The sequence below is a fragment of the Mytilus edulis genome, chromosome 1 (assembly GCF_963676685.1).
Source record: "Mytilus edulis chromosome 1, xbMytEdul2.2, whole genome shotgun sequence".
NCBI lineage: Eukaryota > Metazoa > Mollusca > Bivalvia > Mytilida > Mytilidae > Mytilus > Mytilus edulis.
The window spans coordinates 46,886,790-46,900,789 of NC_092344.1; the positions used below are offsets into that span (position 1 = coordinate 46,886,790).

Consider the following 14,000-nt stretch of genomic DNA (forward strand, 5'->3'; position numbering starts at 1 on the left):
GAAGTATACAGCCAGCAGAAAAACAAATTGCTTGTTGGTACTCAAGGAATAAAATCCCATAGAAAAATTTGATCAAATTCAAAACTATAGACTTTTGTTTGCCTTAAAAGAAGTGAATGATAACATTATATTATAATTCTGTTTTTATTTTTATTTGTTTTTTATTATCACAATTTGTTTGGTCTTTTTAGCTCACCTGGCCCTGATATACAGGTATGTGTAGAATGCTGATATCATGTTCAAGTTCATTTTACACGAAATTATAATCTTTCTGTCATTTTTCAGACAGAGACATTGTAATGTTCTATCACTTTTACTTTATCTCATCCCAGGAGATCAGTATAAGCAATTTCTATATCCTCTTTAAGATTTATGAGAAATCTGTTCTGTAACTTAATACTCTGCCTGTTTGTTCTTTGAATGGTCAGAATCACCATAGAATGTGACTATTATGTCTCAAAATTTATCTAATAACTCCACTCAGAACAACCAATCTGACCATCATTACTATTATATAAAACACTAATTTGGTTTGTAATCTCTGTTATTATTTGACCATTAAGGATCAAACATTGAAAAGTCTGGTAGACTTTAGACTATAGTACTGTACCAAAATACCTTAAATGAAAAATTTGTAAGATTTTAATTTGCATATCTTGCAGTTACATTTTTGATAGTTGTGTCGTGATTTGTTGCCATATAATGGTTTTTATCATCTTTTTCTCATTAACTTCTGTCTACAGTTGTGTAAAGAATCATAAATGTCTAAATACCAATTAAAAGAATCCATATTTGTTCCTGTAAATTATTATTGCAACAACTTTGTACTGATTAAATGCAGCAATTGTCAGGAAGAAGAAAACAGCAAGCTGAAAATTGTCTATCTTAATTATCATACCCTCATCACGTTTAGAAATCAATTAGCATATAAATGTTTTGATATATTTTATTTTGACTGGAACACAGATGAAATTAGTGTGATCTATTTTGACTCTTGTCTCTTCTGCGTCTAATGTGGCATAATGCAAGATATAGGGAAACTGGTCTTCAGGCAGTGGTGTTTATAAAGCTACTATATGTATTTGTACAGCTTCATATTTCAGTGTTCCATATCTTGTATGTAGATGCCTCATGGTCTGAATTTTCCTTCCAACATCTGTTACTTGTACTTTGACATAATTATCATGACAGCCTAACAAACTCTATATATATATATGTTATTATGCATCCTCTTCTAGCTTTATGGCATTCATCTTTAGATTATCCATCTGTTTGTACATCTGTATTTTTTCACCTGTCCATTTTACAACAATGTTTTTCATTTACAATTTTTCATATACAGTTCTACTTATAAACATGAATTAAAACTTCACAATCTATCAGCATCTTGGCAGTGATGAGTTAAGGTGTGTGCATATTTTCATAGGTGTCACACACCTACTTCCAGATTGCCAATTTATTTTTTAGTATGTTGAAAGAAATTAAACATTTTTTTGTCACACCTTTCTCAAAACAAACAGTACTGAACAGAATTGACTTTTTATTTAGTCTATTGTGATGAATTATAATATGTAAGCACTTTTCTGATCCGTCATTAACCTACTTCCTGGTTCCACATACTTTTAATTGTTAGTGGTGGTTTGCATAGCAAAACAACATTATAATAAACATATTTGTATGCCCCCGCCATGTCAGGAGGGGGCATTAAGTTTTACCCTTGTCCTTCTGACACATCCTTCTGTCCAGAAATTGGTTTTCGTTCTCTCACTTTAGTTTGCTTGAACCTAATGTTATGAAACTTGTACACAATGCTAATAACTACAAAACACAGATCAAGTAGGAATTCGGGTAGCATCACTTTTATGATTCTTGAATTATGTCCCTTTATAATGTTAATTGAAAATATGTAAGATTCTTTGTAATGCTGAATCTGAACCTGTATTTATTGTAGTTATTAATTAGATAATACCACATTGAGGCCCGAAGGGTCCTAAAATCTGGATGAATTTGAGTTATTATATGAATTTTAAGTTATTTCCCTTTGAATAGAAATTTCATAAACAAAATGAATAATTGGGGGTTCTTTGATATGCAAATTCACACAATGTACTTATATTTTTGATATTAGACCATTATAGGTAGAAGCTTAATTTCAAATTGATAAGTTCTTTTGCAAAGTTTCTTTTGGGTCACAAACCTATGCTGTGTCAACTATTCAATCACAATCCAAATTCAGAGCTGTTTTAAGCTTAAATGTTGTTTCCATACTTGCTCAACTGTCCCAGGTTTGACCTCTGCTGGAAAATTCGGTCTGCTGTCACTCTGACAGCCTCTTGTTGGTTTTTTATTGTTGTTTTTTGCAAAAAATATTTATACTGTTTAAGTTGTAGAAGATTGTGCTTTCTTGTTGACCAGTGTTTTCAAATAAAAAAAACCAATGTAAGCATTAAATAGACATTCTGGTGTTATTAAATTATATCATATACCTTTGATTGATCATGCAGACTTATGAAGGAAAACATATTCAAGTTACCATAAATTGAACGATTGTCGCCTGACCGCATTTGACAATTCCCAGTAGTTTGCAATGAAACATTCAATCACTATTTGTTAAATTGATTATTTTGACGGGGCATGAAGCTTGGTTCTTTTGGTGTGAATAATGTATTTTTTGCATGCAAACATTTATATTGTCAGTAATGACTGTTGCTGTATTTTTCTTCGATGACACTAATTTTGTCATAAGCTCGATTTTGCATGTCAGAAACTACCCATGTCTACCATGTACAAAGAACAAACACTCAGTAATTATTCTTAAATGTATTTTTGTCAAAATTATACAGATACTATTGATTATCAATATACCATTAATATAAAAAAACTTTATTACAAACATCATTGTGGATCAAAACATGTTGACTAAAGTATACTATTTCCCCACAAGGTTTTCAATTTGTTTACCAGATGTCAAAATTGGTTGAAGAACTCGGGCAATTCAGAACTTCAATAGGCATTTCATGTTGCCCTATATAAATCCCAAATGGATATTAATGATGTTTGCTTGAAATAGGGTAACAGAGGTTTTGAGTCATGTTGATTGTTGACAGTGAAAGGTGGGGGAAGATTAATCCAGGGAAGCAATAAAAACAACAAGTTAAAGAAAATTTGTAATGTCCATTGGAAACAACCTATAAATGGAAGAGGATAAATTAGAATTCTTTAATTAAGACAAAGTATGGGGTCAATTAGATCTTGGTAATGTATTTATCAAGTCAGAATTTATTAAATTGGTTTAAGTTGCACTGTTGGCATACAAGATGTTAAAGTCGGAACGTATAGTTGCATACAGGATGGTTATGATGTGACCTTGGTTTCATCGAAACCTATACAATTCACATTTTGGGAAGTTTACCTTGAAGCACAAAATAAGCATCAGAAAATGTTCAGTTAAATTTTAGAAGATTTTGCAATAAACAATATAGTCGGGTATGATTTTTGTTCTGAAAATGACATATCAGACCTCAAGTGCATGTATGATTGAAATATAACCTGAATGGCCATAGTGTCAATAGCACTAACTTTGGCTTCAGAACATAAGTCAGTTGACTAGACTCTTGGAGCCTTGTTTCTTTTCTGATTTTTTTTTTTAACAAAAATATTGACGATCCGATTTGGAAAATAAGTATTAGTGTGGTGATTAAATATTAAAGCTTGTTTTTAACCAAGCTAATTGTGGTTTGGTGAATTCATTGAACAGTCAAATGATTTAATGTAATCTTTTAGTTTAAGTGGAAGCAAATGACCGGTAACTTAAACATTGCCTTGTGCAATACTTCACCTTTTTAATGATGCAAGAAATTATTCTGAGAAGAAAGAAGATAATTATTCTTACAGTAGTTCTTGTATATATAAAATATCTGTTTGATTGTGTGTTCATTAAAGCATTAAAATTTTAACAGTTTTTCATTAGTTTTGATTGTTTTTTAATGATAGACATTGTGTTTTTATGCATCTGGTTAATGCTGATTATTGAAAGAGTATAAAACAGTAAATTTCAGCAGGCAGCCTGCAACCAAACAAACTTTGAGATATCTCCTAAATTTATGAAAAAATATTTTCAGGAGCTCTTTCTGCATCTTTAAGACTGCAACAGCTCTTTCTGCATCTCTAAGACTGCAACACACATACTGTTTAGATGTGTGCAGTGAGTCACTCACCATTCCAGAGTAATGCCCCTTTATAACTTGGAAAATTGCAAATGTTTTTTGTTTCCACACTCCCAACAAGTTTTCTTCATCCAAATTTTATTATTTCTTATAATAATGCTTAGAACTGCAACACATAGACAGAATTAAAATTTGGGAAGTATGTCATTAAGGGTTCAAGAGGTATGCCCTTTTCAACTTAATTGGGATCATTTGTGTCCTCAGATATGATCTTCTTTTATTCTATCTTGCCATATTTACACAAAAAAGAGACCATTTTGTTTTCAAAACCATAGATGTTCTTTGTTTATCACATACAGAATGTTATGAAACATACACCTTATATATAGAGTTAAAGGTTCAGGCTTTGCAGATATTATTGATTCTATTGCAACAAGCCAACAACGTTTGTAACATTCATTTTGATTGGAAAATGTCACTTTTTTACATGACATCAATTGACAATTGATGCTATGGGACGTACGTGCAAGGGCAGACGGCATATGACAGATTTTAATTACATAATTTAACATTGTTTTCTGTCAGTTTGATCAGAATGGAGATAACAATATTGTATTTTAAGCTCCGACAGCATCAATTGGGGATTTGATGGTCACAAATACCTGTTTACTGTCTCCCCTAACGGGTCACCAGTAAACTTAGTTTGCAACCATCAAATCCCCCATTGATGCCGTCGGAGCTTAAAATACAATACAGTTATCTCTTAAATGTCTGTCCCTCTGGTATCTTTCACCCCTCTTTTCGGAAGAGCAGGGATTGTTTTTGTGTTGCTACTGTACAACAGTCACAAAAATTCTATCTAAAACAAACCACCCAGTTAAAACTATATGATTATGTTATTAGCAAGATGCTATATTTGTCAAATCACAGTAATTTAAATGACCAAGTCACTCAGCAACGACACTGATTGCAGCTATTTCACTTTATTTTATAAGACTTCATTTAGAATTGTGAGAAATACAACCATAATGAATCTTGATCGAAAGTCACTTATTTATATTATAGGGTTGGTCATAGTCTCATGATGTCTAAATTTGAATAAAAAAGCTATTCAATGATTGTAGTTTATAGAGGTCTTTTCCATTGAGTATTAATAGTTTATTAAACCTCAACAAGAAATATTCTGTAATGTTAAAGTTTATTAAAAGACAATTGTCGTGATTTGGTCAAATATAACATTGGAGAGGCCCTCTTTTATAATAGAATATATATGACATTTTAAATAATTACAGCACAAATATTTATTGAAGTAACAGGATTGTCCAGATTTTGTGTTGCTGTCTAAAAGGAAGAGATTTTGTCTATTTCCTCGGAGGAAACTCTTCAACTTAATAAAATTAACAACAATTTGAATTGGTTTTAATTGAGTCTTAGTTTAGACATATTTATTTATAGTGGATTGGGAAACAAGTTATAGTTGAGTCTTATTAGTAATTTGTGATGCTTCAGTATTGAAACAAGATTTTGAAGATTGTGTAGTTGTTGTCTCCCTTTAAATGATATATGAAGACTATTTTTGCTTCGTCATTCTTAACTTGAGAATCAGCACATTACATATCAGATATTACATTTATATTAATAGATTTAGTCCTGAATTATTCAGAATAGCCATGCATTTTGCACAAACTTTCTATTTTTGTTAATTTTGATACATTCCATACTGTCTGACTTTTTTTTTGTTTTTGGAAAAATATATAATTTTGAACGTCAGTAACCACAATTCTTAGATTTACAAGTTAAATGCCTTCCAGCTATTTTTACATTGTACGATTGCATATCATCATCAATATTACCTTTCATAATATAATTGATCAATTAGTTGCATTTGAAAAGATATCGTTGGAAATTATTTGATATTCCAATGATAAATGGTATGAAATGACATCTTTCTGCTGTATTTTGCCTTTAGAAAATTTTAAGAAGTTTGGATTAAATTGCTTCCTTTATATGGAAAAAATTCAGTAATTGATTTATAGTATTATATATATTTAAGAATGACAGGTCCAAACCAAATTCTATATTGAATTTAAGACTTGTGTATAATCTACTAAATGTACATTACGTAACTTGTCGGTTTGGACTTTATTCTCAGGCTTTGGACAGTAAAAAAATTGGATACCAATAATATAAATGTCAGGTTCTCAGTAAGAATACATGTTTCTTATTGTTTCTTCCTCATAATGTCTATAGTTAAGTACATTCATTTGGACTCTTGTTGATAGTTGTCTCATTGGCAATCGTTACCACATCTCTTTATTTTATATTATATTTGATGAATAAAAAACGAAAATGTCATCAGCGTAAGGAAGTGTTTATGCCCAGCCTATGCAAATTTAGGGCATTATATTTTCTAGTTTGTACCTGTATCTGTGTATTCATCGAAGCATCACTCTGTTGATAACCAAAAAATTCAACTGTTCTTTACCTTTGGTTTGATTTCATGTGACTCTCAAAATGACATGGATGCTTCATACTTTGTATATGGATGCCTCATGTTATGAAGTTTCCTTCAGTCACATGTCCAATGTCCTTGACCTCATTTTCATGGTTCAGTGACTACTTGAAAAAAAAGTTAAGATTGTTTGTAATGTTAAATTCTTTCTTATTATAGGTAATAGGATACCTATATTTGATATGTGCGTACCTTGCAAGGTCCTCATGCCTCAGACAGTTTTCACTTGACCTCGACCTCATTTCATGGATCAGTGAACAAGGTTAAGTTTTGGTGGTCAAGTCCATATCTCAGATACTATAAGCAATAAGTCTAGTATATTCGGTGTATGGAAGGACTGTAAGGTGTACATGTCCAACTGGCAGGTGTCATCTGACCTCATTTTCATGGTTCATAATGGTCAAAGTTAAGTTTTTTAGTTTTGGTCTTTTTTTCTAATACTATATGCAATAGGTCTAACATATTTGGTGTATGGAATGATTGTAAGGTGTACATGTCTAGCTGGGAGGTGTCATCTGACCTTGACCTCATTTTCATGGTTCAGTGGTCAAAGTTAAAGTCATTAGAAACCTCAAATTTAAAAAAATAATGCAAATGTTTTTTTATAACTCAATGGATAGTTTTCATTATAAAACTTATGTACATATACTTTTTTCTGAAGAAAATTCTTTAATTTATACATATTTAGAAGAAGTTTACTTTATTTTAATTATTTCCTTCCAGGAAGCAATTCCCCCCCCCCCCCCCCCCCCCGGACATATTTTCCCTATGCAAAGTGACCTCAGTGTGACCCATCTCGTAAAAATCTGGTGATCGCAATACGCATGGATGTCCTTAAAATAAACTATTATCTGAATTTACATGTTAAACACATGCTCAATTTCCATGCTTTTTTGTTGATTTATTGTTGATTGTTGACAAACAGGTGACAATCGTTTAACTTCGGATTCAAAACATGAACTTTAATTACTGCCATATTTTCACAACAACACTGACTGATTGATAAAAAAAATTGACTATTATACGAAATTTATGCAAAAAAAATGAAAAATTCTTGAACAGAAAGCAGTTTATGATGTTTGTTTGCATTGGTTCAAGAATTGGAAGAACATTATTTTTCAACGGTCACTCGTTTCTTATGACTTTAAGTTTTTGAGTTTTTGGTCCTTTTTTCTAATACTATATGCAATAGGTCAACTATAATTCAGGTGTATGGAAATATTTTATGATCTATATGTCAGTCACTCAGGTTTTATTTGACCTTGACCTCATTTTCATGTTTCATTGCTTAGTGTTAAGCTTTTGTGTTTTGGTCTGTTTTTCTTAAAGTATAAGCAATAGGTCAACTGTATTTGTTGTATGGAAGAATTTTTAGCTGTACATGCCTGCCTGGCATGGTTCATCTGACCTTGACCTCCTTTTCATGGTTCATTGGTAAATGTTTAGTTTTCTTGGTAAATGTTAAGTTTATGTGACAATTGTAATAAAGCTTTATATTTAGGACTATCAACATGATATCAATGATTAGTAAAGAAGGCGAGACATTTCAGCGTGTGAACTCTTGTTTGCTTGTTATAATGTTTTGTACATAATTCAGACAGTTTGAATTGTTTTATATTTTTTAAAAGCTTTTAGTATGTATGGGTCTTACTCGAGGATTAAAGGCCGTACAGTGACATATAGTTGCTTACTTCTATGTCATTTGGTTTCTGGTGGAGATTTGTATTATAGTCAATTATACCACATCTTCATATTTTCATAAGGCTTGTGCTGTATACAATTTCTCTCTATATTTGATTAAAATGCTCAAGATTTTGTATAAATTTGTCATTTTATTGTTTCTACCAAGAAATCATTGCTATTTAACATGTAAATAGGAAATGCTTTTTGTACAAACTACATCTTGTATTCTTTTATTTTATTGAAGAACATAAATTCATGTCTGCAAACTGGAGAAAAAATGAAATAGAATGATGTTAAGACCAAATTAGCAGGCCTCTGTCTCCTTTATCTGTTTCAAGGGTACTTGATTTAGTTGTTTTGTTTTACAGTTGCATTTTATTGAACATACACATTCGTGGTATTTCCCTTGTACAGGGTCAAAAGTGGAAAGTAAATAGAATCTTTTGGATTTTCAATATTTAAGAGAATAATAGAAAATTAATACACTAAAATGAAATTGTGAATTTATTTACATGTTACTAGATTGAAATCTTGTAATCTGGTATACTGTGAATTCATTATTATTTGTCAGATACCAATTTTCATGGATTTTGTGGGTTACTGGTGAACCAAGAATTTACATACTCAACTAATTATAAATTTTCTATAGGCTTTGTATGCAAAGATTGGCAAAACCACAGAATCAAATATCCACGAAAATGCAACTTTCCTTCATCCACGAAATTTGATACCCACAAAATAAATGAAACCACAGTATCTGGTACATCTGTATATGGTATAGTTGTTTCAATTTTAGAGCCAAAAAATGGCATTTTTCCACCAAAGGGAGATAATTTGGAACTTTTTCAATGATGTATACATTTTGAAAGTCATCTGGGGCCAACACGAATTGATTGTTTTGAATGATTTTTATACGACCGCAAAATTTGAAAAATTTTTCGTCGTATATTGCTATCACGTTGGCGTCGCGTCGGCGTCGTCGTCGTCGTCGTCGTCCGGCGTCCGAATACTTTTAGTTTTCGCACTCTAACTTTAGTAAAAGTGAATGGAAATCTATGAAATTTTAACACAAGGTTTATGACCACAAAAGGAAGGTTGGTATTGATTTTGGGAGTTTTGGTCCCAACATTTTAGGAATTAGGGGCCAAAAAGGGCCCAAATAAGCATTTTCTTGGTTTTCGCACTATAACTTTAGTTTAAGTAAATAGAAATCAATGAAATTTAAACACAATGTGAATGACTACAAAAGGAAGGTTGGTATTGATTTTGGGAGTTTAGGTCCCAACAGTTAAGGAATTAGGGGCCAAAAAGGGACCCAAATAAGCATTTTTTTTGGTTTTCGCACCATAACGTTAGTATAAGTAAATAGAAATCTATGAAATTTAAACACAAGGTTTATGACCATAAAAGGAAGGTTGGTATTGATTTTGGGAGTTTTGGTCCCAACAGAATAAGGGGCCCAAAGGGTCCAAAATTAAACTTTGTTTGATTTCATAAAAAATTGAATAATTGGGGTTCTTTGATATGCCGAATCTAACTGTCATGACTGTGTATGTAGATTCTTAACTTTTGGTTCCGTTTTCAAATTGGTCTACATTAAGGTCCAAAGGGTCCAAAATTAAACTTAGTTTGATTTTGACAAAAAATGAATCAGTTAGGTTCTTTGATATGCTGAATCTAAAAATGTACGTAGATTCTTGATTATTGGCCCAGTTTTCAAGTTGGTCCAAATCGGGGTCCAAAATTAAACTTTGTTTGATTTCATCAAAAATTGAATAAATGGGGTTCTTTGATATACCAAATCTCACTGTGTATGTAGATTCTTCATTTTTGGTCCTGTTTTCAAATTGGTCTACACTGAAGTCCAAAGGGTCCAAAATTAAACTTAGTCTGATTTCAACAAAAATTGAAATCTTGGGGTTCTTTGATATGCTGAATCCAAAAATGTACTTAGATTTTTTATTATGGGCCCAGTTTTCAAGTTGGTCCAAATCAGTATCTAAAATTATTATATTAAGTATTGTGCAATAGCAAGTCTTTTCAATTGCACAGTATTGCGCAATGGCAAGAAATACATCTAATTGCACAATATTGTGAAATAGCAAATTTTTTTTTAATTAGAGTTATCTTTCTTTGTCCAGAATAGTAAGCAAGAAATATCTAATTGCAAAATATTGTGCAATAGCAAGATTTTTGTTTAATTGGAGTTATCTTTCTTTGTCCAGAATCAACTTAAATCTTTGTTATATACAATATACAATGTATATTCACTTTTTACTACCAACTGATAAATTATAATAAATAACATTCAGTGATAACAAGCAGTTTTTTTTACATCTTAATATTTTATGATGTATTTAAATGAGTAGTTATTGTTGCAAACTCCATTAGAAATTTTAATTGAGATTAGTTTTGGAATAAGGGAAAGGGGGATGTGATTAAAAAAATTGGGTTCAATTTTTCTCATTTGAAATTTCATAAATAAAAAAGAAAATTTCTTCAAACATTTTTATGCCCCACCTACGATAGTAGAGGGGCATTATGTTTTCTGGTCTGTGCGTCCGTCCGTCCGTCCGTCTGTCCGTTCGTTCGTCCGTCCGTTCGTCCGTCCGTCTGTCCCGCTTCAGGTTAAAGTTTTTGGTCAAGGTAGTTTTTGATGAAGTTTAAGTCCAATCGACTTCAAACTTAGTACACATGTCCCCTATGATATGATCTTTCTAATTTTAATGCCAAATTAGAGTTTTTACCCCAATTTCACGGTCCACTGAACATGGAAAATGATAGTGCGAGTGGGGCATTCGTGTACTGAGGACACATTCTTGTTTTGAGAGGATTAATATTCAACAGCATAGTTAATTGCTCTAAGAGAAAACAAAAATTTTAAGTTCATTAGAACACATTCATTCTGTGTCAGAAACCTATGCTGTGTCAACTATTTAATCACAATCCAAATTTAGAGCTGAATCCAGCTTGAATGTTGTGTCCATACTTGCCCCAACCGTTCAGGGTTCAACCTCTGCGGTCGTATAAAGCTGCGCCCTGCGGAGCATCTGGTTGTACCATATGATAAAGTAACAACAACAAAAGGAAACAAATAAGATTTGTAATGAAAAACAAATGTTTGATTTTTTTTCAGAAATTTTTATACCCTTGAGCCTCCTTAAATGAAGTATCATGTGTAAGCATAAGTCCTGTCACAAGTCGGCTTTCAATTGCATGATTATAATACTCAGCATTACAAATCATTCAGATTTATGAGTCTCAAAGCCAAATAGAATTGCTTCAACTCATCTTCAAATAGACATTTCTTCCACATGTGTGCTGGCTTATCGAAAATAATGCTCATTTGATTGTCTTCAAGGAATTTATTAATTTGGAATTCATCATAATTTCAAGACAAGCTAATATGTTCTGATTTGAATTAATTTTATTGACATTATTATCACACCTCTCCAGACTTTATTGACAATTAAGTGCCACTGTTATTAAATGACTGATTTGTATGGGCCTCAATCAGTACAATCTTCTATCATACTTTCAGTTTGACTTTTTTCATTTGTTTTTTAAGTGTTTGTTTGACAGTGTTTATCAGCACTACACACAATTTTTGTTTTTTTAAGGAATCCAAAGGGAAATGTTTCTGTTAGTTATGCTTTAGTTGATAAAGGGCATACTGTGGATTCATTTTTATTCCTTTGATAGCGTTTTTTGTGGATTTCCTGGATACAGGTGAACCACAAAATTAAATGTTCAAGAAACGACAAATTTTCTATAGGTAATTTTCTGTATGCAAACTTTTGCAATGAAATTAAATATACAAGAATATTGAAGTTTTTCTTTGTCCATGAAATTTGGTTAACAGGAAAATGTATAAATCCACAATATAGTTCAATGTAGTAAATATCATTGTGTTCCTTTTTATGCCTATGCATACTGAATTGCATATACAACTTTTAGGTATATAGAGATCCTTAAGTCTGTTTGTTGTTGTTTTCATCCATCCACCTTTCATTCCCAACTCCTTTTAAAATTTGTGAGTAGACTTTAATGAAATGTTCAGCATATCATTAATATTTAATGGCACTGTGTATTTCTTTTAGCCTCAATAAAGTGCCAGGTGAAGTTGAAACTATGGTGTGCTGTTTCCAGTGATGCAGCTACGGCCATGAAGGAGGTTCAACAAATATTGCAGCTTGTGATGAGGTCAGGTTCAGAGGAATTGCTATTTGTAAGTCAATGATGTTTGGCGTGCAGTTCTATTGATATCGAAATTTCTTATTTCAATAGAGATTATTTGACCCCACCTCTTAGTCATGTGCATATAAAGGGCCCCAAAATTACTAGTGTAAACCCATTCAAATGGGAAAACCAACGGTCTAATCTATATAAAAAACAAGAAACAAAAAACTGTTATCAACCACATCAGCAAACAACAACTACTGAACATCAGATTCCTGACATAGGACAGGTGCAAACAATTGCAGTGGGTTTAAACATTTTAATGGTACCAAACCTTCACCCTTTTCTGAAACAATAATGTAACACCACAACATAGAAAGACACTATAAAATATCAATTGAAATAGCTTAACTCAATCAAAAGACATATTAACACAAGTGAATATACACTGAAAGTGTAATTGTGATTAGGTCAGTTTAAGGAGAACCAATACTGATACAATGATATTTCGAATGCATTTGTATATTGTGAGAACAATTTCTTTGTTATATGGGGGAAAAAAAATTTCAACAGAGGTTGTCTTTGTAATCATCTTCAATTGCTCACTGTTTCTTGTAGAAACTTTGTGACTTCAACCATTTTCAGCTCAACTCACACACAGAGTAAAGTAAACTTTTCTCATCACTTGGTCTCCTGTCAACATCCATTAACTTTTACCAAAATATTCTCCTCTGAAATTTCTAGGGCAATCATGACCACAATTATTATTAGGGTATCAGTATACAAAAGTGTTAGATGACCAGCCTGCCAATTAACTTGGCTGTCATGGAATAAAAATAGAATGTAGGGGTTATATGCAAGTTTTTGTCTCACCAGGGAGGAAGAATGTGAGACATAGAGATAACTATACAGCGTTGTTTAAAGCTTTATATATCAGAAGGTAGAAACCTTAATGCTTCATACCTTGTAACAGATACCTTATGTTTCAAGTCCTTGACCTCATTTTCATGGTTCAATGGTTAAATTTCAGTTACTGAGTTTTTCTCCATTTTTCTAATACTCTATGCAATAGGTCAACTATATATGGTGTTCGAAAATATTTTATGATGTACATGTCAGTCTGGCATATTTTATATGACATTAACCTCAATTTAATGGTTTATTGCTCCATATTAAGTTGGGTTTTGTTTTTCTAATACTTTAAGCAATAGGTCAACTATATTTGGTTTATGGAATGATAAAAAAGTGTATATATCTGTCTAACAATTATCATCTGACTGCGACCTTATTTTTATGGTTCATTAGTTAATCTTAATTTTCCTGGTTAAAGTTTGTTTCTTAGATACTCTTTGCAATAGTTTAACTTCATTTAAAGCATGTTATGATCATAATGTGTACATAGGTATAAGAAGATGTAGTCTGTCTGGCAGGGTTCATTTTACCTTGACTTTGAAGATGTC

The 14,000-nt window shown here is 31.8% G+C and overlaps 1 protein-coding gene and 1 long non-coding RNA gene across 4 annotated transcripts in view; both read left to right on the plus strand.

Annotated features, from left to right (window-relative positions):
• The window catches only part of LOC139483987 (protein MON2 homolog), a 287,784-nt gene that overhangs the window by 67,828 nt on the left and 205,956 nt on the right, over nt 1-14,000 (plus strand). The window lies entirely within an intron of this gene.
• LOC139484035 (uncharacterized) overlaps nt 12,468-14,000 on the plus strand; it is a 107,965-nt gene continuing 106,432 nt past the window's right edge. Inside the window, exon 1 of the long non-coding RNA XR_011655106.1 lies at nt 12,468-12,589. This is a non-coding gene — a long non-coding RNA (uncharacterized lncRNA). The remainder of the gene's footprint in view (nt 12,590-14,000) is intronic.